At 62.6% G+C, this 25,190-nt stretch overlaps 1 pseudogene; it reads right to left on the minus strand.

The window, feature by feature from the left end:
• Positions 1–612: 612 nt before the first annotated feature.
• On the minus strand, positions 613–22,990 carry LOC119099639 (E3 ubiquitin-protein ligase SMURF2-like; annotated as a pseudogene).
• Between the last annotated feature and the right edge of the window lie 2,200 nt (positions 22,991–25,190).

Consider the following 25,190-nt stretch of genomic DNA (forward strand, 5'->3'; position numbering starts at 1 on the left):
ACTGTGCCTGAATGTCACACCACCGTAATGCCTTCCCGCACTGGTCAAACGACACACCAACACGCAATCGGGCGCCATCTGAGGCGACATGAAAAGACCCCAGTCCCGCCCGACACCCACCCACCCATCCCGACATCCCTGAACGCCGAGAGAGCGAGGTCCTCCTATTGAGCGAGTCTGACCTGCGAACCAGCGCTTGCTGGCCGACGGCGGGCCGACGGCGGACCAGTGACGGACCAGCGCCGGACCCTGGCCGGCCGGGGCGGGGCCAGGACAGGGGCCGCCCTCAGGGGGGGGGGGAGGATACAGGGACGGGGGTGGGGAGGGCGTCCGGTCGCCCGCCCCGTGGCAAGCGGCGCGTCCGGCCAGCGGCCGAGGAATGTCTTGCACAGCACCGACCGGAGCCGGAGCCGGAGCCGGAGCCTGACGGCGGTACGCCGGCGGTGGCCCGACAGACGCCAGTACATCCCACAGGCCTGCCGGCGGCCGCAGCTCCAGCGAGCGCCGGCCATCCACGCAGACCGGCGCCGACATGGCCCGGCCGGCCCAGACACGTACAAAAATAGATAGGCTCTGCGCGCTGGCGGCGCGCTGGTCCCGGTATCACAGCGGCTACTCGACGGCGAACCCGCACGTCTCCTCCACGGCTTGGGTCAGCTTGTCGTACATGACCTGCGGAGGAGACGGGGGCATCAGGCACGGCCGTGCGCCGGGCCCTCCACGGGCGGACCTGTACAAGGGCCTCGGCCGTCAGGACGGGCGGCGCAGGCCCCCCGACCACCCACGTGCAGCACGCGAGGTCTACCCGTTGAGCGCGCAGCACATCAGAACACGTGGAATACACCGCAGCAGGTGTTGGCGATGCACTGGACGCGAAGTAAGCAAGCCCGAGGCAAAGACTTGCCAAATCCTGCTCAGAATGGACCAAAACGTACACCGACACGGCCCATGTCCCGTGACAGAGCCGCGCAAACGAGCCGGGAACGTCTAACCCGCAAGCACTGGCAGTAAAGCGATGCCTAACGCGACACACGTCCAACGAAATATCAGCTAAGAAGCACGATCCGCACCAACAGCCCGTTCACGCGTAACAAGCGACCATCGCGCATCGCCACGCCACGCTCGCACCGATCGCCCACGTCATCGCTCCACAAAGCACCGAAACGCCACACCCACTCTGGCGCTCTCCCAGCCCGCGGAGAGCGCCGGCCGCCGGGCAGCCCACTCTCGGCAGCGGCCCCGCCCGGCCGGCGCCCCCGCTACCGAGCCCCCGACGGTGACCCGACCCAGCGACGACCGGCGCCCAGGTCACTCGCCCACCCCTCGTAGCTGGGTACTTGGGCACGTCCAGTCGGTTGAAGCACGTGTGCGCCTTGGGCAGGTTGCCCACCGGCGCGTCGATCACGTGGATGGTGAAGAGACGCGGCCCAGCGGCACCCGTCGAGCCCTGGCGGCAGGCGACGGAGGCAGAGCTTAGCACACGGCCTAGGGGCACGGAAGGAAACGCGCTAGCAGGGCGGACGGCATCGAGACTTAATTACAGCAGAGACCGCTCACACTGTCACGTCTGCACTGAGACGTTGATTGCAGTCGCGGATACAGGGAAGACGTTTCTCCGCGGATGTTGCCAATTAAGTTTACAGAATGACGTGCCAAGTGACACTGATTTGCCACAGCATCAGGGCGAAGAAATATATCAGCATGGCAGCGTTCAATTTGGCGCCCAGTCGGCATCTACCCTGCTTGACGTCACTCTTTGATGTTGACTCGGCTGATAACGCACACGAAAGAAACCGAAATGGGGTTTGTCACTGCGACGACGACGTTTCTTCCGTTCCCCTCTGCGCCACACGCGTTGATGTACCTGGTGACTACGACCTATTGTCCCGGCCAGCCTTAACCCGCGCCGCCGCGGAGGTCACGGCAGACGCGCCATATTCACCCACACCCTCCGCCTCCTGGTCCCATCCTGGCATTGATATCACTCACATATCTTTCCCGTAATGACGGTGATCTTGTCAGATTTAAATGTGACGGTGAGCTTGCCAGATGTCCGATATATATGCTTTTGATATAAACAACACACAAAGATTGCTATGGCCACCAATCACAGGGGAAAAAAGTGACTTAAGGACGAACGGACCAAACCACGCAAACCCCGCCCGTACAGCACTCAAAGGCGGTCAGATCCCCCACAGACGACGCCAGTCGAGTATAGATCAACCGGCTACCTACTAGGCCACCCCAAACCACATGCTCCCCGCTGCTCGTCAGCGACCCCTCCCGCGCCCAGGTCGTCCGCGCGGGCTACCTCCGCAAGGCGCCGGCACTGGGCGGCGCGCCAGCTCACCTGGAGCGCCTTGAAGCCCTGTAGTGGCACGCGGCTGCTGCCGGTGACGAACTGTAGCAGGCGCGCGCGCATCTCCTCGCTGTACGAGTCGACGATCCGCCAGAACCACCGCACCACGTCGTCCTCGGCCGTGCAGTGCTGCCGACACCGGCGGAGGTCAGGTCAGGTCGAGTCACAGCGGTTCACGTCAGGCCACGGCAGTTCGTGTCAGGTGAAGCCACGGCAGCTCCTGCTAGGTCGCATCAGGTCAGGTCAGGTCAGGCTACGGCAGGCGGCCGGCCGGCTCAGGACAGCGGTCAGCCCTGGCTGGCGGTTAGCTCCGGCAAGGACGACCTTTCGGTGCCCCTCCCCAGTGAGCTCGAACGGCTCGATCGCAGCGCCCAGGGCCGCGTCCGCTTCTGGGGGACCGTCCCGCCCACGGTGCACACACAAGCTCACGCGGCGGCCGCACCGTCGCATGTAACGCACGACCACCCAACCCGGTTGCCATCACGTCACGTCTTGACGCGCCACGGCGCCCCGCGCGCCGAGAACCAGCCCAGCACGAGAGATGTCACTCCAGTCCCTGTCCGCTCGTTCCACCCAGCACGGACTGCAGAAGGTGACCGCCTTGTTCCGTTCCCTCACACGAGCGGGCCCACACAGACCTCCACAAGCCGCCGCGCCCGCCGCCGGCCCACCTCTCCCTCACCTTGAGCCGCGTGTTCTGCTTCCAGTCATCCACGTCGATCTTGCCCAGACCGCCGATCAGCAGCTCCAGCTCCCTCTCGTCGAACGTCTGGCGACGGCCGGCGCGGTCAGGTACGCCAGCTGTCCGCGGGCCCACAAACCGGGCCCGGGCGGAACACGGGTAAACGGGAAGGCCCCCCCCCCCCCACACAGTGGCCCCCAAACAGTGGCCTCCAGCAGAACGCCAAGTTGTCAGTCGTTCGTTCCGACGTTCAGCCCATAGTCCGTCGGGACCATGTGTGGTGGTGTCAGATGTGCACCACTGTAAAACCGCTCCATGCAAGAGCACACGCCGCGTCCTTTTGAGACATTCGGTGACTGTGTGGCGCCAGAGTGATAAAACACCTAGCATTACGACGCGCCCGGGTGCAGCTGGGCGCCTACACTTCGAGAACAAGTCAGCCAAATTGTCTGATGGTAGCGTTTCGTTCACTATCGTTAAATCTCACTGCATTCGGCGTACCAAAAGAAAAAGAAGAAGAATGTTGAGCATGAGACTTCGATTTTAGAAAACCAAAAGTTGAGATGCGGCGGTCGAGTTGAGCTCTACAAAAAAAAAACAGACTACGGAATCAATCCTTGGCCACTCTCAAAGGCACTTTCCTCGCTGGTTAACCTGCCAGTGTCGTGGCCGTCCTTCCTCGCACCTCAACTTCACATAGTTCCGTTTGCGAGTTCTGCAGGCCGTGGCTAGACGCCAGCCATCTCCGGCTTTCCAAGCCGTGGCAGGGCGAGCCACGCCCGACCCTCCGGACACCTCCGGCTCTTGCCGCAGCTTACTGACTTTGCACACGCTCATGCTCGCCGTCCACAGTTTCCAGCCGCGGCCGGTCCTACGCCTAACCCTCCCCACTGATCAAAAACAGATCCATCATGACCTTTGACGTACGTCTGCGGTCGTGGCGCGGTTCACACCTCCACTCCTTGACCTTGAGCAGGCCCATCATGACCTTGACCCGCGCATGCCGTCGCGGCGCGGTCCACAAATCGATCCCCCTGACCTCGAGCAGACCCATCATGACATTTGACCCCAGTCTGTCGTGGCGGCGCCGTTCGCGCCAGCTCGCCGCCGCCCTGACCTTGAGCAGGCTCTGCGGGATGATCTCGGTGAAGCCCTTCTGCAGACTGAGGAACTGCTGCTCGATGCCCTCCATGAAGCGCAGCTGGACGTACAGTTTGACGTACTCGCGCTTCGTCTCGTCAGTGACGTGCAGCTCCCGGCCGCCTGGCCGGCGCCCGGAGACAGGTCAGCCGGGCACACAGACAGTACATGGCACAGCGAGACAGAACAGGGGAATAGAGCGGGCAGGACAGACAGTGTGTGGCGCAACGAGAAAGGTCAGGGGAAGACAGCGGAAAGACATACAGCGAACGGAGCAACGAGACACTTCAGGGGAAGACAGCGGGAGGACAGAATATGGGCGGTACGAGGCCGGTCCCGGGAAGGTCAGCGGGAAGACAAGGCAGAGGACGGCACAACGATGCAGGTCAGCCCCTGCCGCTGTGTCCACCAGTCCCTGACCCGACCCCTGCCCGCTGTGTCCACCAGTCCCTGACCCAATCCCTGCCGCTGAGTCCACTAGTCCCTGACCCAACCCCTGCCGCTGTGACCACCAATCCCTGACCCAACCCCTGCCGCGGTGTCCACCAGTCCCTGACCCGACCCCTGCCACTGTCTCCACCAGTCCCTGACCCGACCCCTGCCGCTGTCTCCACCAGTCCCTGACCCAACCCCTGCCACTGTCTCCACCAGTCCCTGACCCGACCCCCTGCCGCTGTCTCCACCAGTCCCTGACCAGACCCCTGCCGCTGTGTTCGCCAGTCCCTGACCCGACCGCTGCCGCTGTGTCCACCAGTCCCTGCCCCGACCGCTGCCGCTGTCTCCACCAGTCCCTGACCCGACCCCAGACGCTGTCTCCACCAGTCCCTGACCCAACCCTGGCCGCTGCCTCACCGGGCTTGAGATCGCGCACGGTGATGTGGCCGTAGTTGTCGTGCTCCACGCTGAACGTTGTGTCGATGACGCCCTCGATGTCGTTTCTCTCCCTGCGCGGACACCGGAGCCGGTCAGAGCAAGCCCATCGGAGGCGCCGCAAACAGATCAGCGGCGTCGCCACCGCAGCGGCGCGCGGCGGAGTTCACGGACCTCCACGGAGGCACCGCAGCCCCGGCCGCGCCCACGGCATCCAGCTGGGAGCGAACTCTGCCGGTCTACGCTGACGGCGTTCAGCTGGGAGCGAACTCTGCCGGCCTGCCGCTGAACGGCATCCAGCTGGGAGCGAACTCTGCCGGCCTACGCTGACGGCATCCAGCTGGGAGCGAACTCTGCCGGCCTACGCTGACGGCATCCAGCTGGGAGCGAACTCTGCCGGTCTACGCTGACGGCATTCCAGCTGGGAGCGAACTCTGCCGGTCTACGCTGACGGCATCCAGCTGGGAGCGAACTCTGCCGGCCTACGCTGACGGCATCCAGCTGGGAGCGAACTCTGCCGGCCCTACGCTGACGGCATCCAGCTGGGAGCGAACTCTGCCGGCCTACGCTGACGGCATCCAGCTGGGAGCGAACTCTGCCGGCCTACGCTGACGGCATCCAGCTGGGAGCGAACTCTGCCGGCCTACGCTGACGGCAATCCAGCTGGGAGCGAACTCTGCCGGCCGGTCTACGCTGACGGCATCCAGCTGGGAGCGAACTCTGCCGCATACGCTGCACGGCATCCAGCTGGGAGCGAACTCTGCCGGCCTACGCTGACGGCATCCAGCTGGGAGCGAACTCTGCCGGCCTACGCTGACGGCATCAGCTGGGGAGCGACTCTGCGGTCTACGATGGACGGCATCCCGTTGGAATGACCGCTCTCGTCTGAGGTTCGTACAGCCTGTTGTGACGTCTGTTTCGTGAGTCTGGGCTAGTAAAGGCCACGTGTGACCACAGTCAACAGTCAAGTTAGACCCTACGCGCGAGCTTCCGCAGGACACGCAGCTAAACGCCACGCGGCTGGATCGATACCACTCAGGGAGCGCCAGAACACGTCCGTACGGACGGCCACTGGGAGCCTTCATCGTCATCGGGCTTTACAACACACTCAGCAGCTAGGACTGCACAGCATCGCCCTCCCCTCGTCCTGGCAGCAGGCTGGTTCTCCAGAAGCACGGCTCAAACACCACACCATCGGCGCCCCGATGGGAGCCTTGCCCACAGCACAGCACGTCACCGAGCGCAGACCCGACCGCATCTGCAGCGAGGCCCTCCGAACTCACAGAATCCAGGTGAGACTGCGGTGCAGGTCCGGATCGACCAGCTCGATGTCCGGCAGCGAGATGGGCTTGTTGAGCAGCATCTTGTAGAAGGGCATGGCGAAGCCGCCGTCGATGTAGTGGCCGTGGAACACCGCCATGCCGATCACGCGGCCCACGAAGTGGAAGTACGAGAGGTGCTCCTGCGGGCGGATGGCGCGTGCGACCATCAGCGGCGCGCTCGTCCAGCGCGGCCCGGCCAGGTGGCGCTAAACAGACAGCATTCCAAGCAGTGCCACCACCCCTGTGGACAGTGCCACTACCCTCGTGGACTTGGACCGGCGCGTCTAGCGCGCGGGACACTACCGCGCCTCTAGCTCTGTCAGCAACAAGTCTCCGCGTACGTGGTGAGCGCTGATGGGGGCGACTGTCGGCGTAAGCCGCGCTCACGCTCTTGTATGGACACGGTCCTGGCGCTGAACACGAGCCGGCCGGGGACCTTGGGACCACAGGGGACCGGCACCGTGCGGACCCACGCCCAAGACCACCGCCGGGACCGTCCCCCGGAGGGCCAGCGAGGTCGAGACACTGCAGCACCGGGGCGAGCCGCGCCATAAGCCGGAGAGCCGGGCCTCCTCGACGGCAGGGGACAGCACCTCGCGGAACACACCACATCGCGCCGGACTCTTTCCTCGACCTTCGCCGCTCTCTCCCCGGCCCTTGCCGCTCCCCCCCCCCCCCCCCCCCCCCCCCCCCATCCCTCGCCGCTCTCTCCCCGACGCCGCGCCGCCCTCACCGGGTTCACATCGGAGTTGGCGTTGATCTGCAGCGTGTAGATGTCGTCACGACTGTACTGGAACAGGCCCGTAGTAGGGGTTGAGCATCTCGTGCGAGAGCAAGTACAGCCACTCGCGCGCCACGCCGCCGTAGTCGAGACCCTCCTCGCCGCGGAACTTCACCATCAGCCGCTTCCGCAGGTCCTTCGGTGACTTCTTCATCACCAGACGGTACGACTCCTGCGAGACCGGGAGCGGTGGGCGGGGTCAGCGCGTGGCGGACGGCGGTGGGTCATGGCAGCCACCGAGCTGGCACGCGTGAGCGCGCCATTGCTCAAAAAGCGCACCAAGCATCTGTTGCGCGCCGCCCCAAACCCCGCACCCACTCCGAACCCAGCTTGCCAACGCAATCCCACCGGAGCCGACGCTCCGAAAGGCATGGCAACTGGCGCCGGTGCGGAGCACACAATATTGCGCATCGCCGGGTGGGTGACGAGGTACGCCCCGACATCTCCAGTCGCCAACACCTCTCCCCAACCGCAATCGCCAGACCTGCGCCGCAGCCCCAAGAAACCAGCCGGCACCGCACGGCACAGCACGGCACCGCACGGCGCGGCATGGCGCGGCACGGCACGGCTCGGAACGGCACGGCACGGCTCGGCACGGCTCGGCACAGCACGGCACGACACGGCACGACACGGCACGGCACAGCACAGCATGGCACGGTACGGCTCGGCTCGGCACGGCACGGCACGGCACGGCTCTGCACGGCACGGCACGGCACGGCGTCCCGATCGGCGCCGCCGCCGGCAGCCGGACACCCGACTCACCTCGAACACCTCGTCGCGGCCGACCTCGAGCCGGCAATGGCCCGACTGGGGCTGCAGCGTGCCCAGCTCGGCCCGCAGCACCTTCATCTTGGCCACCAGGTCGCGCCGGTACTTGGGCAAGATCTCCTGTCGACGGCGCGGTCAGCATCAGTGCCCGGCCGAAGGACACGGTCCGGGACAGGCGCCGACCGCCGGCTGTCACTCGGCCGGCGCAGGATAACAGCGACGCGCCGAGGCCACCCCAGAACGCGACGAGCGCTCACCGGCCCGAACCAGATCGCGGCTTGAGCGTATCTGAACGCGGCTACATCTGGCCAGCAATGATCCCCAAGCATCCTCGCAACATGCGGGGATCACTTCCCACATGCCGCTGTTGTTGGCTGGGCTTTTTGGGCGCGTCAGGTCATGGCCCACAGCAAACGTCAACAACGGGGACTCGTCGGCGTGTGTCCGTACCGGCTGCACATCCATCGGACCGACCCTGCACTGTGCCACTGGGACGCTGACACCGCCGACGCGTTCCCTCCCTCGGACCCCACACAGTCCAGCAGACCCGAGCAGCCGCCGTCCGCCGCCGGGCGTCCGCCAGCGCCGCACGGCCCTACTCACCTGGCGCCGCCCAGCCCACCTCTCCCGGCCCCTGCTCACCTGCGCGCCCAGCCCACCTCTCCCGGCCCTGCTCACCTGCGCCGCCCCAGCCCACCTCTCCCGGCCCTGCTCACCTGCGCGCCGCCCACCTACCTGCGCCGCCCAGCCACCTCTCCCGGCCCTGCTCACCTGCGCCCGCCCGGCCCACCTCTCCCGGCCCTGCTCACCTGCGCCGCCCAGCCACCTCTCCCGGCCCTGCTCAATCTGCGCGACCCGCCCCACCTCTCCCTGGCCTCTGCTCACCTGCGCTCCAGCCACCTCTCCCGCCCTGCTCACTGCGCCGCCCCGCCCACCTCTCCCGGCCTGCCTCACCTGCGCCGCCCCGCCCACCTCTCCCGGCCCTGCTCACCTGCGCCGCCCAGCCCACCTCTCCCGGCCCTGCTCACCTGCGCCGCCAGCCACCCTCTCCCGGCCCTGCTCACCTGCGCGCCCAGCCCACCTCTCCCGGCCTGCTCCCCTGCGCCGCCCAGCCCACCTCTCCCGGCCCTGCTCACCTGCGCGCCCAGCCCACCTCTCCCGGCCCTGCTCACACTGCGCCGCCCGGCCCACCTCTCCCGGCCCTGCTCACATGCGCCGCCCGGCCACCTCTCCCGGCCCTGCTCACCTGCGCGCCCGGCCCACTCTCCCGGCCCTGCTCACCTGCGCCGCCCGGCCCACCTCTCCCGGCCCTGCTCACCTGCGCCGCCCGGCCCACCTCTCCCGGCCCTGCTCACCTGCGCCGCTCCCGTGTCGAGTCCCGCCGCGCCGCCGGCGGCCGGCCCGGACTGCGCCGGCGCGGCCGCCGGCGCCGGCGGCGGGTTGCGCGCCGGCAGCGGCGGCGGCGCCGGCGCCGGACTGGCCGCGGCCGGCGACGCGCGCCCGGCCGGCCCGCTCGGCAGCGTGGAGTACGGCGGCGAGACGGCCGAAGGGTCGGCCGAAGCGTCCTGCGGGTGGCGGCGAGACGGCGTCAGGCCGGGCGGGGCACGCGTCCACACAGCAGCCACGGCGGTCGAGGCGAGACCGGGCGCGGTCCGCCGTCGCCGAGACCCGAGCCTGTTCCCACACACACGCCCGTTTACACCGTCGTCACCTTGGAAGGCGAGAATCGCACAGCATTCCCGCAAACACCAGCAGCGCAACAAGCACCCTCCCACCGCACGCGAGCACCGTCCGTCTTCCGCACTCGGTCACAAAAAAACACAAACAAACCACCTGAGAGCGACCATCAGACCGCGAGCGCGTGCGCGACTGCCGAGCGCGCGCGTGCCACGCCCGTCCGAGCGCCGCAGCCGGGGCCGGCGGTCGTGTGACCCACCTGCGCGGCCGGGTCCTCGATCACGCGCGAGTGCCGGGCGGAGGTGAGGCGCGGGTCGGCGAACTGGGTCGTCCTGTGGGAACGGCCGCACGCTCAGCAGGGAGGCGCGGCGGTCGGCGACGGCTGACGCGCCACCACCGCCGGCCGCCGGTGGTGGCGCGCCAGCCGCGACAGGCCGCGCTGCTCGGTGAGTTGGCGACGCGCGTGGTAATGCCTGAAGCCGTTGGCGCCAACGTCATGGCGCCAACGGTGGGGCGCGAGGTCTGGCGCCGGTGAGAATCTCGCCCATATGATTCGATCTGGACTCGCTCAGCGCCGCCACGTGAAAGCGTTTGACCGGTTTTTCCTGTGCCATTGGCAACACGAGGTCACCATGCGTTGACCAGGAAAGCCTGCTGTGAAATGGTAGACACGCACGGTCGGACGCAGGCGGGACGGGCGCGAACATCGGTCCGCAATATCCAGTGAAGCAGCAGAGCAATGTAGCGGGAAAAAGCTCGTCCCAGAAAAGATTCTTCAGTTCTCTGCACGCGAGCACCGCAGGAGCTGGTTGTGGTTAGCCACGAATCTCACTGAGCGAGCACCCCAGTCATCGTAACAGTGCGCACCGCCCAGCCACACACCAGTGGTCGGCCCCGCTCGCCGCAACGCGTAAGCAGTCGTTAGGTGCGGCCCGGGCACTGTCGGTATCGTGCGCAACCCATGGGAAAAACATCAGCCTATCTGTGCAACCACCGCCCACTGCACGCACCGCAGTCACCACGCTTCACAACATCTAGCTTCCCACATGGGGAGCCACACTCGACCACCTCGTCGGACTTGCCAGCGAACAGACGGCCGGCGAACGCGACGACTTCCCCCGCACGTGGCCAGCCCCCCGCTCCACCACCGGCGCCCACCTGCTGACGTGATCGTGATCGTGATCCACCCACCTGTTGACGTGATCGTGATCGTGATCCACCCACCTGTTGACGTGATCGTGATCCGCTCACCTGTTGACGTGATCGTGATCCGCTCACCTGTTGACGTGATCGTGATCCGCTCACCCGTTGACGTGATCATGATCGTGGTCCACCCATCCGTTGACGTGATCGTGATCGTGATCCACCCACCTGTTGACGTGATCGTGATCCACCCACCTGTCGACGTGATCATGATCGTGATCCACCCATCTGTTGATATGATCGTGATCCACCCACCTGTTGACGTGATCGTGATCCATCCACCTGTTGACGTGATCATGATCGTGATCCACCCACCTGTTGACGTGATCGTGATCGTGATCCACCCACCTGTTGACGTGATCATGATCGTGATCCACCTACCTGTTGACGTGATCATGATCGTGATCCACCCACCTGTTGACGTGATCGTGATCGTGATCCACCCACCTGTTGACGTGATCGTGATTGTGATCCACCCACCTGTTGACGTGATCATGATCGTGATCCACCCACCCGTTGTGATCGCGATCGTGATCCACCCACCTGTTGACGTGATCGTGATCGTGGTCCACCCACCTGTTGACGTGATCGACGAAGTAGACGCGGCCGGAGTCGGTGAGCCGCATCTCCCAGCCGGCCGGCAGCGGGCTGGGCTCGGCCGGCGGCGGCTGGGCGTCGCGCGGCAGGCGCGGGTCGTGCCACGTGGCGCGGCCCGACGGCACGTGCCAGTAGTACACCTGGCCGCGTGACGTGGTGCGGATCTCGTACCTGCCGCCAGCGGCCAGCCGGCCGGCCGTCAGGTGGGTGGGGGGGGGCGGGGGCAGCGCTGACGGAGGTGCAGCGGCGGCGGGCGCGTATCCTCGGCACTGGCGCGCGGTCAGACGCTGAGACAGCGTGAGTCATTGCGGTGGGGAGATCGCAATGAAATGGTTAAACCTCGGGCGATATTCTGACTTTTTCATCGAGCACGTGACTGTTATGTGCACTCACGCGACCAGCTGTAGCGTGAGATGCGTGAGCACTGTAGGCTGTGAGCAACGAAGTCGTGACCTTGCAGCCATCAGTTCCACACTTTACCTCCGAGGTACGAAACCGTATCATTTCAATCTCCGTCGCCCCAGCGCACGCAGACATCGCCCGACAAAACCACCGGCCTCCTCCCCACCCCTGGCCATATATGCTCACCATCCTTCTTCCCATTTCCAGGCGACACCCGGAGAATGGAAAGAGGAGAAGCGCTGGCCTCACTCCCTTCGCGCGTGCCCTGCCTCGCCGCCGCCGGCGCCCCGGGCGGCCGCGCCGCTCCTCACCCGTCGGGTAGGTCGTCGGGCTGGTGCAGCTGGTTGCGGCTCAGGTAGAGCTGGTGGCGACGGCGCTGCGAGCGCCGCTCTCCGCCGGGCCGACGCGGCGGGCACTCGCCCTCTCCCTCCAGCGGGCCGGCCGGCTCGGCGTCCTCGCCGCCACCGTCACCGCCGCCGCCGCCGCCGCCGGCAGCGGGCGCCGGCAGCAGCGCCGCGTCCAGCGCCGGCCGCTCGGGCCGCTCCCACTGCGTGCTGCGCGTCACGTGGTTGACGTAGTAGAGCCGGCCGTTGGGGGCGCAGCGCTCCTCCCAGCCCTCGGCCAGCTCGTCCTGCGAGGGGGGGAGGAGGGAGGCGCCGGTGAGGCGGCGGCCGGCATAGGCGCCCGGCCGTGCTGTCCCAGAACGACAGCCACGCGGTGGGAGCGGTCGGCTGTTTATCCCACGGGAGCGGCCGGACTTAACACGCCAGGGCGATCAACGGAGCAGCACACGCCAGAGCGGTCCCCGAACAACAACTCACAAAGAAGGCATCCGACACCAACACAAGGTCACTTTAAGTGGGAACACTTACAACCACCAGTCAGACATGAGCTCTGTAGCAAGTGCACCTTGCAACTGCAACGCTTCACAACCAACCCAGTCTACGCAACGCGCAAACGTGGAACAAGGCGACCCACCCGATAAATTTGCAATTTCAAACAAAAGGAACATGTCAAACAAAAGGAACCAGAAACAAAAGGCACGGCACAGGTCAGGAACGTAAAAACAAGCCCCCGGTTCGGATAAAGAGCAAAGAACCCTCCCGGACCAGGTGCTATCTCCAGGCGGCGGCGGAGGCGCCAGGCCGGCCCCGCTCATCGTCGCGCCGCGCCCCACCTGCACGGAGAGGGCGCTGATCATGCCCTGCGTGTTGACCACCACGTTGTGACTGCTGCCGTTGCCGCCGTGGCCATCGCGGGAGAGCAGCGACAGGATGATCTTGCCGCGCACGAACTCGGCGTCCATCGCGCTCGACTTGCACAGGTCCAGCTGCTGGTCTGTGGGTCACGGCAGAAGTCAGAAGTCCAGCTGGTAGTCTGTGGGACACGGCAAAGGTCAAAAGTCCAGTTGGTGGTCTGAAGGACACGGCGGAGGTCAAGAGTCCAGCTGGTGGTCTGAGGGACACGGCAGACATCAGGAGTCTAGCTGTTGGTCACACAGCGCAGCGCATACTTCACACGCCCCGCACCGGCCACGCAAGCACCCGCCCACACCAGCCCGCCGCCAGGACTGTGGACCCAGGGAGGATGGGCCTCCGCCGCCCGCATCGCGCGCCACGTCGGAAAACCACGCCGGGCGCCCGCAGCGGGCGTGGCTGAGCGGCGGCGCTCGCAAGCGGCTGTGCAGGCGCGCGCGCGCGGCGCCGCCGGCGGGCCGGCCCCCGGCGATGACGTACTCACCCGCCCGCGGCCGTCGCCCCCGTCGGATCGGCATCACACGTGCTGGCGGTTACACCGGGACCGCCCGGCGCCCGGCACCGCTCAGCGCGAGCGAGCGCGTGACGGCCGTCTCCCCGCGGCTAATGCTGGATATTAAAACAGCCACACGGCGCCGGATAATGTTCGGGACGGCGCCGGCGTCGCGTCCGGCGCCACGCGAGCAACACAGGCCGAACACACCGCCGGTGAATGGCGGACGCCACGGAGCGAAACTCGCGGGAGACCACACCGGAGCGCCGCGTCGCACAGCATCGCCCCCGTCCAAGGCACAGGCACAGCGCCGCCGCTGCCGCCCCCTGCCGCTGGGAGACTGCGCATGCACGACCAGCTCAAGCGCGGTAGAAAGTTATGACAGCGAAAGAGGCCGAGCGGCAAAACCCAGCTCAAATCGCTTTTAACCCTCTCTGAACCGGCTTCTTGGAAGCTGGTGTCGGCCCAGGTGGGAGCTAAGCTGGTTAAGCCGGTCAAGTCCGTAAGCAGGCCGCGCGCAGGGGTCAGTGATAGCGTCAGTGCTATTTCGGCGCCACCGCCGTCAGTAGTGCCGGTACCGCACAATCTATGGGGTGTCAGTCAGCACAGCGAGCTCTGCTTGATCGTCTGCGCGGCGCCGTTGCCTGGGGTCTCAGCACAGCGCGCGGCGGATCCAGCCGGGCGGCAGCGCCGGCCATCGCGTCAGAACGAGTCCGCGGTAAGGACGGAGCTCGAGCGCCGGCAACGATCGGTGTCCACAGCGTCGGTCGCTGGAGCGTCAGCGTGCGGTGCGCGCTGGCCCCGCCCTACTACGCCATATCCTACCGCCCCCGTGTCGTGGACACGCAGGGCCAGCCGGCTCATCCCGGGCCGGCGCCGCGTAGCGACGATCGACAGCCGCGTTGCAGGGGTCGCGCGGGCGAGACCTCAGGCGCGTCAGCACGTGTCATTGGCATTTGGCCGGAGGAGTGGAGCCCGCGCCAGCCGCAGCAGTCCCGTCTGCGCCCGGCCGGGGCAGGCGGCCTCGCAGCGGTCGCTAACGAGCCACCGCGATGCCCGCTCCCTGGCACAGCGTAGCCTCTAACGTAGCCGACACCTGATTGTCACGCGCAGACAACCTAACCCGAAGTCAGCGTAACGGAATTAAGAGAACCGAGTGTGCATTGAGAGTGAGTGTTTCGGAGATATTTGACAGCCAGGCCGCTGGCCTAGTGATATTGGCCTAATGCATGACAAAAAGCGTGCCTGGCCCATACAATGCATGCCATAAGTAGCTCATTTTGATTGCACGCTGCGTAATGAACGTCTCCTCAAATCTGTGGGCAGCAATCTTACACTTTACGCATGGCAGCCAACCTATCAGTTCGAACGGTCAGACGACCTTGCCACAAAGCTGGCGACCAGGTTTTGTAGCTCCTCACAGCCTCCGTCGCTTATCTGATATCTCAGAAGCAATCGCATGGGCCTCCGTTAAGGTCAATTTGCGTCTACAGCTAGCTGTCATCCACTCGGTGCGGATAACACACCACCGTGGATCCTACCGCCGTGGACAATCCAAAAAGTTCGACTCTCTCAGGCGTCGTCTCGACCCCGACCCGTCGCGACCACTTATCGAAGGCGCCCCAATTAACGGCAAAGTTCATCTTTAAGGACGGGAATGGCTGGATCACACGTTAACCTGTGGGAACTCGGAGAAGAAGCACGATGTGCACCCTGACCCGTCCTCGCTACAGAGCCGGTGCCCGTGCGTCGCTTGTGCGTGACCTGGCCTTGGCCCCGCGCAAGCGTCACTTCTCGTCCCGCTCTAAGGGAAGACGAAGGTCATGTGTGTAACCTTGGCTTCACCTCCCGCAGCTTGCTATCTGACGATGGAGTCCAACTGCGCTGTCGCCTCGCATATGTGTGAATTCCATTGTCTGCAAACGGATACTAGCCCAGCACGGAGAGAAAGTGGTCACGCGCATTTTGTCGTCCGTTTAACAGCTTCAGCTAGCTCATTCCCACAGATCCCGAAGTGGCTGGAAATCCAACAATGCATGACCCTTTTAATGATCCTTTCAACTAACCCGACATTTACCCTAACCCAACGTCCGACCAACCCCCATTTCGATCTAATAGCGCCATAATCTAGACACTAGCCGCGGCCCTCCGGCAGGAGCGGGCTGGACGCGACGTACATCCTGTGTCCTTGAGCTGCTGGATGACGTTGGAGCGGATGCGGACGCAGCCCAGGAAGCCGCCGCCCTGCCGCTTGTGCACCTTGCGGTTGTTCCACACCGAGATGACAATGGTGTCATTCTTGCCGATGTACCTGGAACGGAAGGACACTGTTAGAAACGTCAACAGGAGAAGGGAAACTGCGGAACGGCCGTAGCATCACGACTGTCTGAAGCCCAGGCCGCAGCAGCAGGCCCAGGAACCCAGGTATCCTGCCCCTCCACTCATTACGGAGCCCGGCCACGCCAGCCGTTCGGAAGTGTTCACCGTGCTTCCAGCTCCTGCCGCCGCCTCCGTGATCGGTGGAGCGACCCTGGACTCATCGTCCATCGGCGCGTGCCACGAGTCCCTGTATTAGTCAGTGTGCGGCCAGAGCGACATGGGGATGTCCACTGGTTAGTGGTCGGAGAGCGCCACGCACCACTCCACCCCCGGGGCGGCCGCGCTGCAGCATTGCACGGCACATCCAGCACGCCGCAGCCCTACCATACAAAAATGCCGCCCGCAAAATCATTCGGCGAAATGAAACCGGTTGGCGGTTAATGGAACACGGAGCATGTCCTGCTTGGCAAAGGGTCTGAGCCCGAGACTACCCACGTGTGCAGTTACTAGCCCCGAGCTCGGCGTGCCGACCAGCCGCACCCGCTCTGCGTCCCGTTCCGCAGCAACATCGGCGCGAGCTGCGTCGGCCCCGGCCGCTCGTCCCCGGGCCAGGCCGACGCAGCCGCCGCGGACCGCCCAGAGCGGTCACTGGTCCCGGCCGGCACGCGGTCCGTGTCACCACGAGCTCCTAATGCGCGAAACGGATCTCCTGACGATAACCGGTCGCTATAAATTCCCTGTCACGTGTGTGGTGGTCGGCAGCGTCTTGACATCCTGCCGATAGCATTCGCCTCTGCCACTTCCGGCTCGAAATCGACGGGGTGAACAACCGGGCTATCAGCATACCCTGTGTAATTGCCGGAGGCTTGTACACAGAAGCCGACAATTAGAGCGGCTTGAATCACCGACAATCAAAGAGAAAGCTCGAAATAATGAGGAAGACGGGGACATGGGCCCCGACGCGGCGGCCGCGGGAAGGCAGCCCACGAGCCAAGCAAACCACCGTTCAAGCGGCGGGTGACGGGCTGAGCGCTCAAAGCAACTCCTCGCACTCGTGCCGATAACCGAAGACACCACGACAACCTCCTGCTACACGCTACATCCTACCCACTACACTACGGGTAGAGTGTAGCGCACGGCACCAACGAAGGTGGGGGTGGGACACTGCCGGCGACACGTCACGAACCCTGCGGCGTCTCCATCACCAGACGATGCGTTGACCCGCCCCCGAAGCGGCCCGAGCGCAGCCTGAGCAGCCCTCCCGGTCAGAGCTCGGTCACGCAGCCGAGGCGGCTCGCCGGCGCCGCCGCGGCCCCACCACGTGCCGGCGCTTCCGGTGCGGGCGGCCCCAGCTGTCCGCACGAGCATTCCGGCGAAGCCGCCGGCTGCCCGGCCGTTTCCTCTCCCCCCCCCGCGCCCCTCTCCACAGGCGACTATGAGCATTGCCCACACTGGCACAAGGCGTCACCCGCAGGCGGGACGCCGCGCGCACCTACCGTGACGTGACGCGACGCTGGTAAAACGGCTGGCGGTGCTTCCCGGCGCCGAGCGGGCCGGGTTTAAAATGGCCAACGCACTTACGGTGCTCAATGGTGGGAACAGCCGGCGCCTCCGCTACGCCCAGCGCACGGGACGGAGGACACGGATGGGGATGGAGATGGGGATGGGGATGGGGATGGGATGGGGATGGGGATGGGGATGGGAAGGGGAAGGGGATGGGGACGGGGATAGGAATGGGGATGGGGATAGGGATGGGGACGGGGACGGGGACGGGGACGGGGACGGGGACGGGGACGGGGACGGGGGCGGGGACGGGGGAACGGGGGACGGAGACGAGCCGCCGCGGACCTATCTGAGAGCGCGCCCGACGGGGATGATGACGTCACACGAAGGGACATGGCGACGGGGTGGTGGGGGAAGGGGGGGGGTAGGGAAACGGCCGGCCGCCATAAACAGCGCGACAGACAGCGGAGCGAGCTAACGTCAGAGCCGCGATGTGACGAGCCTTGTCTGCCCCGATCGGCCAGGCGCATCGATAGCGCCGTCTAACACGGGGCGCAAGGTCGACCTGGCTGGATACGGTCGAGTATTCGGCGTGGCGCCACACGCGAACAAGATGCTGGCAGCGCGCTGACGGACCCGCCGTTCAGCGCATAAAAGCGGCTCAGATATGGGTGCTGCGTCCGGGCGGAGCAGACGATGGGCGCGCGCGATACACGGCCACACAAAATGCTGAAGACCTGAACCGACGACAGGGCGCTGCCGCGGTGCCCCGACAGGACGCCGTCCTCAGCCTGAGATCGCCGACGCATCCCGGGTTAGACGGTCTCAGACCCAGTCCACGGCCGGCAGGTGATTCCCCGCTCTGGGCGACAGCTCACAAGACGAGCATCGCCGCGATGGCCCGGCTCCACGCCCCCACCCACTCAAACACCCACCGCGTCGACGCCGGTGAGCCCCCGCCCCACCGGTAACACCCACCACCGTCCGCCACCGCCGCCGAGCGTCTTGCGCTTGATGGCGCGTCACCGGCCGCCGTGGCGTGAGACCGGCTCCGCCGCCCGTCCCGGACGCTCGCGGCGCGTCGGCGATCTACACAGGTGACCGACGGCGGGCCGAGACCAGGGTCACGCCCCGCAGCGAACGCCCCTGGCTCAGCCGCTGGCGGCCGTCAACGGCAGGGGGTCAGCGGCGGTCAGCCGATCGTCAGCCGCCGCTGATATCGTCCCCTACCCCCCCCCCCCCTTTATTTCGTCTCGTCGGGCGCGCATTCCACGTCGTATCAAACCGTCGGCCAGCGGCGTCGCCAGCGAGGGCGGCACGAGCACGCGGTCACGGGCGTCACCAGCCAGGGGGGGGGGGGGGCGGCGGCGTCCATCGCCCGTCCAGGGGCCGTTCACGCGCGCCTCCCGCAGCCGCCGCCGCGGTACAGGTCATGACGAGCCGGCTTCAGGAGCCGCACGGCGCACACAAGGAGGGACGGCGCGCGCCCACGTCAACAGGTCCCAGCGAGCCACCGGCCAGCCGTCCACACAGGCCAGCACGGTCCGGCGGGCGTCATGCATGCCTGCCACCAGTTTGCATCGCCCGTCGGGCCGACGCAGGCAGCGATCTGCAAGTGCAGCCACCTACGGCGCTTTGCAGCGTTCTGAGAATAACGGTGCAACGGTGCGCCGCCGGCTCGCGCTGAGAACAAGAACAGTAACCGCCGGCGCGCGCTGAGAACAAGAACAGCAACCGCCGCGCCCGGCGGCGGCGAGGCCATCTACACAGGCCCACGGACGCGGCCAAGTTCTGGAGTCGGGCGTACCACGTCCGGTGGTCTACCGGCTGCATGCCCGCGGCCTTCGCCTACAACCCGCGTCTGTCGCTGCCCTCGACCCGCCGCACACGGCTGCGGCGGTGCGACAAGGGCGTCACCCTGGCGGCCTAATCCGGGCAGCGCACGACACTGCGTAGGAGTATGCTGTACGCCGCCAGGAGGCACCTCGGCTCGGGTCACGTTAAGACCGCTCATATGATTCGTCCGTGACGGTCGGCTGGTAGATGGCCGGGAGGGTCACGCTGGCTCGGAGCAGCCGCGTCATGAGAGTTCGTTGTACGTTAATTTCTCGGCCGTAACCGTACATTGGACCGGAATTGCTTCAGCGGGGCCGTGGGCTTGGGGCCTTGGGAACAAAGCATGCCAACCTAGCACGGCCCACTCCTGAGACTGCCCAGCAAATACTATATATATTATATATATATATATATATATATATAATATATATATATATATAGTATATATATATATATATATATATATATATTATATATATATATATATATGTGTGTGTGTGTGTGTGTGCGAACACACCAAACTGCCACGCACAGCATCGTTACGGTTAGGGAATCAGCAACAACCAAAGGCTATTTCAAGCGTTGAAGCTTCAAACCCCAGGTTGCCATCACCCTCAACAGACACCCCCCCCCCCCCCCCCCCCCCGCAACGGCACCAGGGCGATCATCAGACCCGGCCGCGGCCCAACGGGCCCTGCGAGCGACGCAGGGCGCCCAGCGGCACGGCAGTGTCATCACCGCATAGAGCCTGTCCTCTCCTGCGGCGGCTCGTCTGACTCGCTCGGGCCGACACCGGCGCTTCGCCACCGCCGCGCCGGCACCGAGCTCGGTCCGAGTGTTCCGCAGCGACGCCCCCGGGCGGCTCGTCCCGCGCCGCCCGCCGTCGCGTCAGGGGAGATGGGCAGCCGCCAGCCCGGCGGGGCGGCTCGCTGCCGGCCGGCCAGCCGGCGCCAGCGCCGGCGGCGGCGGCGGTGGGGCGGCCCCGACCGCAGCCCAGACGGGCGGCGCCGGCCGGGTCAGAGCGACGGCCGTCGCCGCTTCAGGGGGCGCGGTTTGCCCCTGGTCAGGCGGCCGCCTCCCGCCGCCCCGTTTCCGGCGCTGGACGCCGCAGCAGGGAGAGCGCCCGATGCGCACGAGCACGAGTCCCTAGGACCGGCACATGTTTCTCCGGCGATGTCACGATAATCGCCGCTCGGGGATGTGCGGTCGCTGCCCGCGTCAAGCATGAGCAGTATTCCGTATTAGTATTCAGAATTTGGCCACTTGGGTGGCAGTTATGTCGTATTTGTATTCGGCCACTTGGGTGGTAAGGATGCCGATATTTGTGCTATGCTATTTCACCTCCTGTTTGGGGATCACTGCTTCCTGCCCCCCCCCCCCCCCACTCCCGCTACAATCGGCCAGTCAGCATCGAACCGGGCGGCAGACTTGACAAATGGGCGGGGCAGATCAGATGTCTGGGTTCGGGGTCAAAGGGCAACGGATTAGCCCCAACCAATTGCGTGCGGAGGCCGCGGGAGACACGCGCTTCTGGTGGCACGATTTCATATCTACATCCTGCACACCCTACCGGGATTAATTTTGAGACGTTTCTTGTTAATTTTGAAACGTGCACATTGACGTATTGTACGGCAGGCAAAGACAACCGCAAACAAAATAACTACACTTGGCACTTAACCTTCTTAGCTTGTCGCACGCGACATTGGGCCAAGGTCTCATCAGCAGCGGAAGCGCACTTCCGCCATGGGACATCGGGGGGGGGGGGGGGGGGGGGGGAGGCGCCTGCTGCCGACAAAACGATGTCACGTGCTGAGTCATTGTGCGGCGTCGCGCCGACAAACGCCTCGGTGGCCGCGGAGGCAGCCAAACGCCCTCGGCGCCGTCCGATAACGGCGCGCCCCGGCCCGGCCCGCACGGCGAGCCGCTTCAGCCGGCTACCGCTGCCCACTGGGATAAGCCAAGGGCGCTGATGCAATCCAGCCAGAGCACGGGCCGGCGCCGCCAGAGATGACCGGAGGCCCGTCTCTGGCGGCCGGGCGGCGCGTTGACACGGACGGGGCTTCCGCCGCCGCCACCTCCGGGCTCCCGGGTCGGAGGGACGCTGATTTGCCGCCAACCCAGCTACGCGCTGACAGCTGGACACACACACATACAGGCACGCGGGGATGCGGAGTGGCTGCGGGGACCGAGGGGACCAGTGCCATCCCGTGCCGTGCATTGCCAGTGCCCCACACCGGCCGCTTTGGAGCGCGGGTGACGACCCCAAGCATCTGGGCAGCTGGGCCGAGGGCCAGTAAATTGCTATGAATCTGACGGTTCAAAACTAAGCGACTGCCCAAGCGCAACAGCGCGGTGTCCCCGACAATGGGGACGGACAAAGCGGACATGTCACGGCCGAGTGCGAAAGCCGTGGTCTCCGATCGTACCCCATCGTCTATCGCGGCCGTTTCCAGTGGCCACTGATACAGATTTGGCAACCATCACCTTCTGACTGAGAACACATCCACTGAGGAGTCCGCAGCATGTTCGGCGATCACGGTACGAAATGCATCGATCAAGGGGCTTGAGCATCCACCGAGCAGCGCTTGACGAAGCCTGGAGGCCACATGAACAAGAGCATGGACGGGCCTCCATCGACATTCCCGCAGCAGAGGATGCCACACAGCGAACCTCACCCCTGCCCCCACGTCCACCTCCCCGAGCAGAGCGACGACAGCTTGCCCCAGCCGCGCCCGGCAGAGCAAAGCACACTCACAGGTCGAAGTGCTTGTTCCACTTGGGGCTGAGGGTGGCGTGGCACGGCTCCGTGCAGTGGCACTGGCCCGAGCCATCGACGCTGATCTTGGCGAATGGGTCCGGCAGCCCTGCCGAGCACGAGGCGCGTGCCGTCAGCACACGCGTGGCCGCGTGGCGGCCGCCGTTGGCGTTCGCTGATTGGCTGATGCTGATGATGCTGATGCTGATGATAATGATGGCAATTTGGTTTCAAGGCACACCTGCTGTTCTGGTTATATGGTGCTTACTGGTGCCTCCAAGAGAGCTGCACAAATGTGGATGACTTTGTGTATGGTTAGAGAAGAACTTTGTTGCTTAGCATGTGACAAGGGAACCCATGCAAATGGGGTTTAAAACTATGACATTCTCAAATGGAGATCTCTTAATCAGATGCAAAATGGTGTTCACCCCATGACTTTGGCATAGGACATGTGTCTGGCACATCCTGAGTGCCACATCAAGACGAGAACATATATAGCAGTGGTACCAGTGCCAAAAAGATAGGAGCAAAACAAGGATACACATAAGGTTTCACACCAGAACATGCATACTTACTAAAGAAGTCCTTCCGTGACAGATCCTTGGCACACAGGACTGGAACACAGGTTTACAGTTACATGACATGGGTGATAGACAGAAGGCAGCACTTCTGGCCTTGTCCCAACTTAACCATACTTGCTTACCAATCAGATATTTCCAGTGTAATAGTTGGCATGTCCTAATGCATACACATATGTCACAAATCTTGACAATACATCAAGCATGTGGCAAAGTGCCAGGAGGAAACAATCACATCATGTATAATAAAAACAGATAATATAGCCCTGTTCAATGCTTCCTATGAGTCTTTAGCTTAAGACCACTGTGCACTCAATTATGCAGCAAGTATCTCTCACTTGTCAGTCGAATCTTGGAGGTGCCATTCCTCCTGTGCCCACTAGGGGGAGACATTCTTCCCAACAGTTAGTGCCGCACAGATGGGCATCTCACTGATGATACCCTGTAACACCCCTGCAAGCAAACAACTGCAGTGTCACAGACAGATATCACACAGGCCATGACCTTCCATTCAACATGTGCTGATAAGTCAAATTGACAGCTGTTGGTATTACTGCTCATATAATACCAAGTTATGTTTTATGGCCTGGCATTAGAGATCATGCTGGTGACATTGGAATAGGACCAGACCATTACCCTGCCATCAAACTGCCTTAGGTATCTCAATTACAGTGTTTTAATTGTACATGCTATCTGACTGTAATGTAATGGCTTATCAGGATAAGCCATAACCTAACCTGACACCTAGACCATGTGACTTAACACCTGATACACAATACTGGTCACATCTATGTTGAAATCTCCAATCACTTATCATCAAAATAAAATGCCCCAACTTGTCTACCTGATCACAGTTTTCCCAAATTCATCATCCACAAACAAGGCACAAACAACTTGAATTTTGACTGCTGGTTCACCTCAACAGTGATGGTAAGATATACTTGCATGTAAATATTCAGTGCAAACTTGAACACACATCTCATTTAATTGCATTAGTTTAAGTCTGGGACACATTGGTGGAATTTGGTACATAGTTATGGATAATTTTAAATAGAAAATGTACCTATTTGACTGCTTGGCATCAAAATAGCTCACACTAACATCTGGAGGCAACACAAGATGCTACTGACAACCAGAAATGAGCTCAAAACTTCCTGTACACCCCCACTGACAAACACTGTGACAACTTTACTCTTCACTGCTAATGCCCTGAAAATCATCAAACCTAAATGTTTAGCTAAGGCATATATTCCTTTGACCTGAAATGAAAATGAGTGCCTATCCCCAAAACTTGTGCTTATTTTCCATTCAAGTTGTGTTCTGATTGATCATCAGTGTAACCCAAAAACCTGACATGTGCCCCACATCCAGAACGCATAACCAACTCCAAGCTCATGCAGTTCCCAGTTAATTCTGCACGACAGCCTTACCCAGCAAAAGTTTACGCTGTTTAAGTTCACGCATTACACACTACATGACAGGGGACGATTACTTGCAATGATCAGTTAACCGCATTTCGCGCTCGGGCCTACCACTCATCCACAGTTACGTGCACCCAAAATTAAAATGTATTCATTCTTTCCGTAATATGCCTAAAATGTTCACTATTTGCCATCGCACACTCAAATAATAATGTTTTGTTAACCTGTCGCACCCAAACCTGCCCCACTTTTGGCCGTATCCCAGCGGAGGCTCATGTGGCGCATCTGAGCTGAAAGAGTCAAGCATTTGATAGTGATACAGACACAAAAATGTGGACTTGCACCGAGCCCTGTATGTTTCTTACTAGTTTTGTGTAGTTTCGGAATAAATCATCGGAAATTGATGTTCCGTATTTTTTTATGATTAGTTGCACTAAATCATCCTAAATAGTAGAAGTCTACCTAAAATTTTCAGCTGGTTTCTTTGACAATCCCAGTCGAATACTCGCACCATAAATCGACAACTTACTCTGCTCTATATAATTATTTTTCGGCGCATAGCAAGCAGTCAAAAAACTATAATAAGTGTTACAGACGATGAAAAAAGCATAAATCAGGAAAATACTAATACAAGGCATCAGCTTAACTAAGAAACCATCCCAACATCCAGCAACTTTTAAACATAAATGAAAGACTTGTGAACTGAGACATAAACAAAAGAGACTTGACACAGGTGCGCCGTAATGACTGGTGTGAGGCGAGACGTATCGCCCAATGCAAAGAAAGTGCGTGTATCGCATAGGGAGATACGAACGTTCACAGAGGATTGACACCGTCAAAGACAGCGTGGAAGTGTTTATATTGCCTTCACTTTGAAGAAGAGAGGCCGACAGGCCACCAGGTAGAGAAAAAAAAGGGAAAAGCTTTTCCTCCCGCAATTTGTGATTTGTGTGCGTGTTCCCGCCCCTGTCTTGTCCACGATAAACATCGCAGTGATGTTTCATAGCTTACATGGACATTCAACATCTTTTGCAATTACAGTTTCATTCATGGTCCTGTTTCTTTGCTTGCATGCAGCTTAACCCCAATATCTACTTCAAATGTATCTGCCCATGTCTATGGAGGTTTTGACATGCTGTGATTAAAATAAAGTGACAAATAGAGTTAATGACCACAAATTTAACTAAATCTGCAGATATGTGACATGACCAAACCGAATAAAATGCCT

This window comes from Pollicipes pollicipes, unplaced genomic scaffold (assembly GCF_011947565.3).
Source record: "Pollicipes pollicipes isolate AB1234 unplaced genomic scaffold, Ppol_2.1 Scaffold_4758;HRSCAF=5617_pilon_pilon_pilon, whole genome shotgun sequence".
NCBI lineage: Eukaryota > Metazoa > Arthropoda > Thecostraca > Pollicipedomorpha > Pollicipedidae > Pollicipes > Pollicipes pollicipes.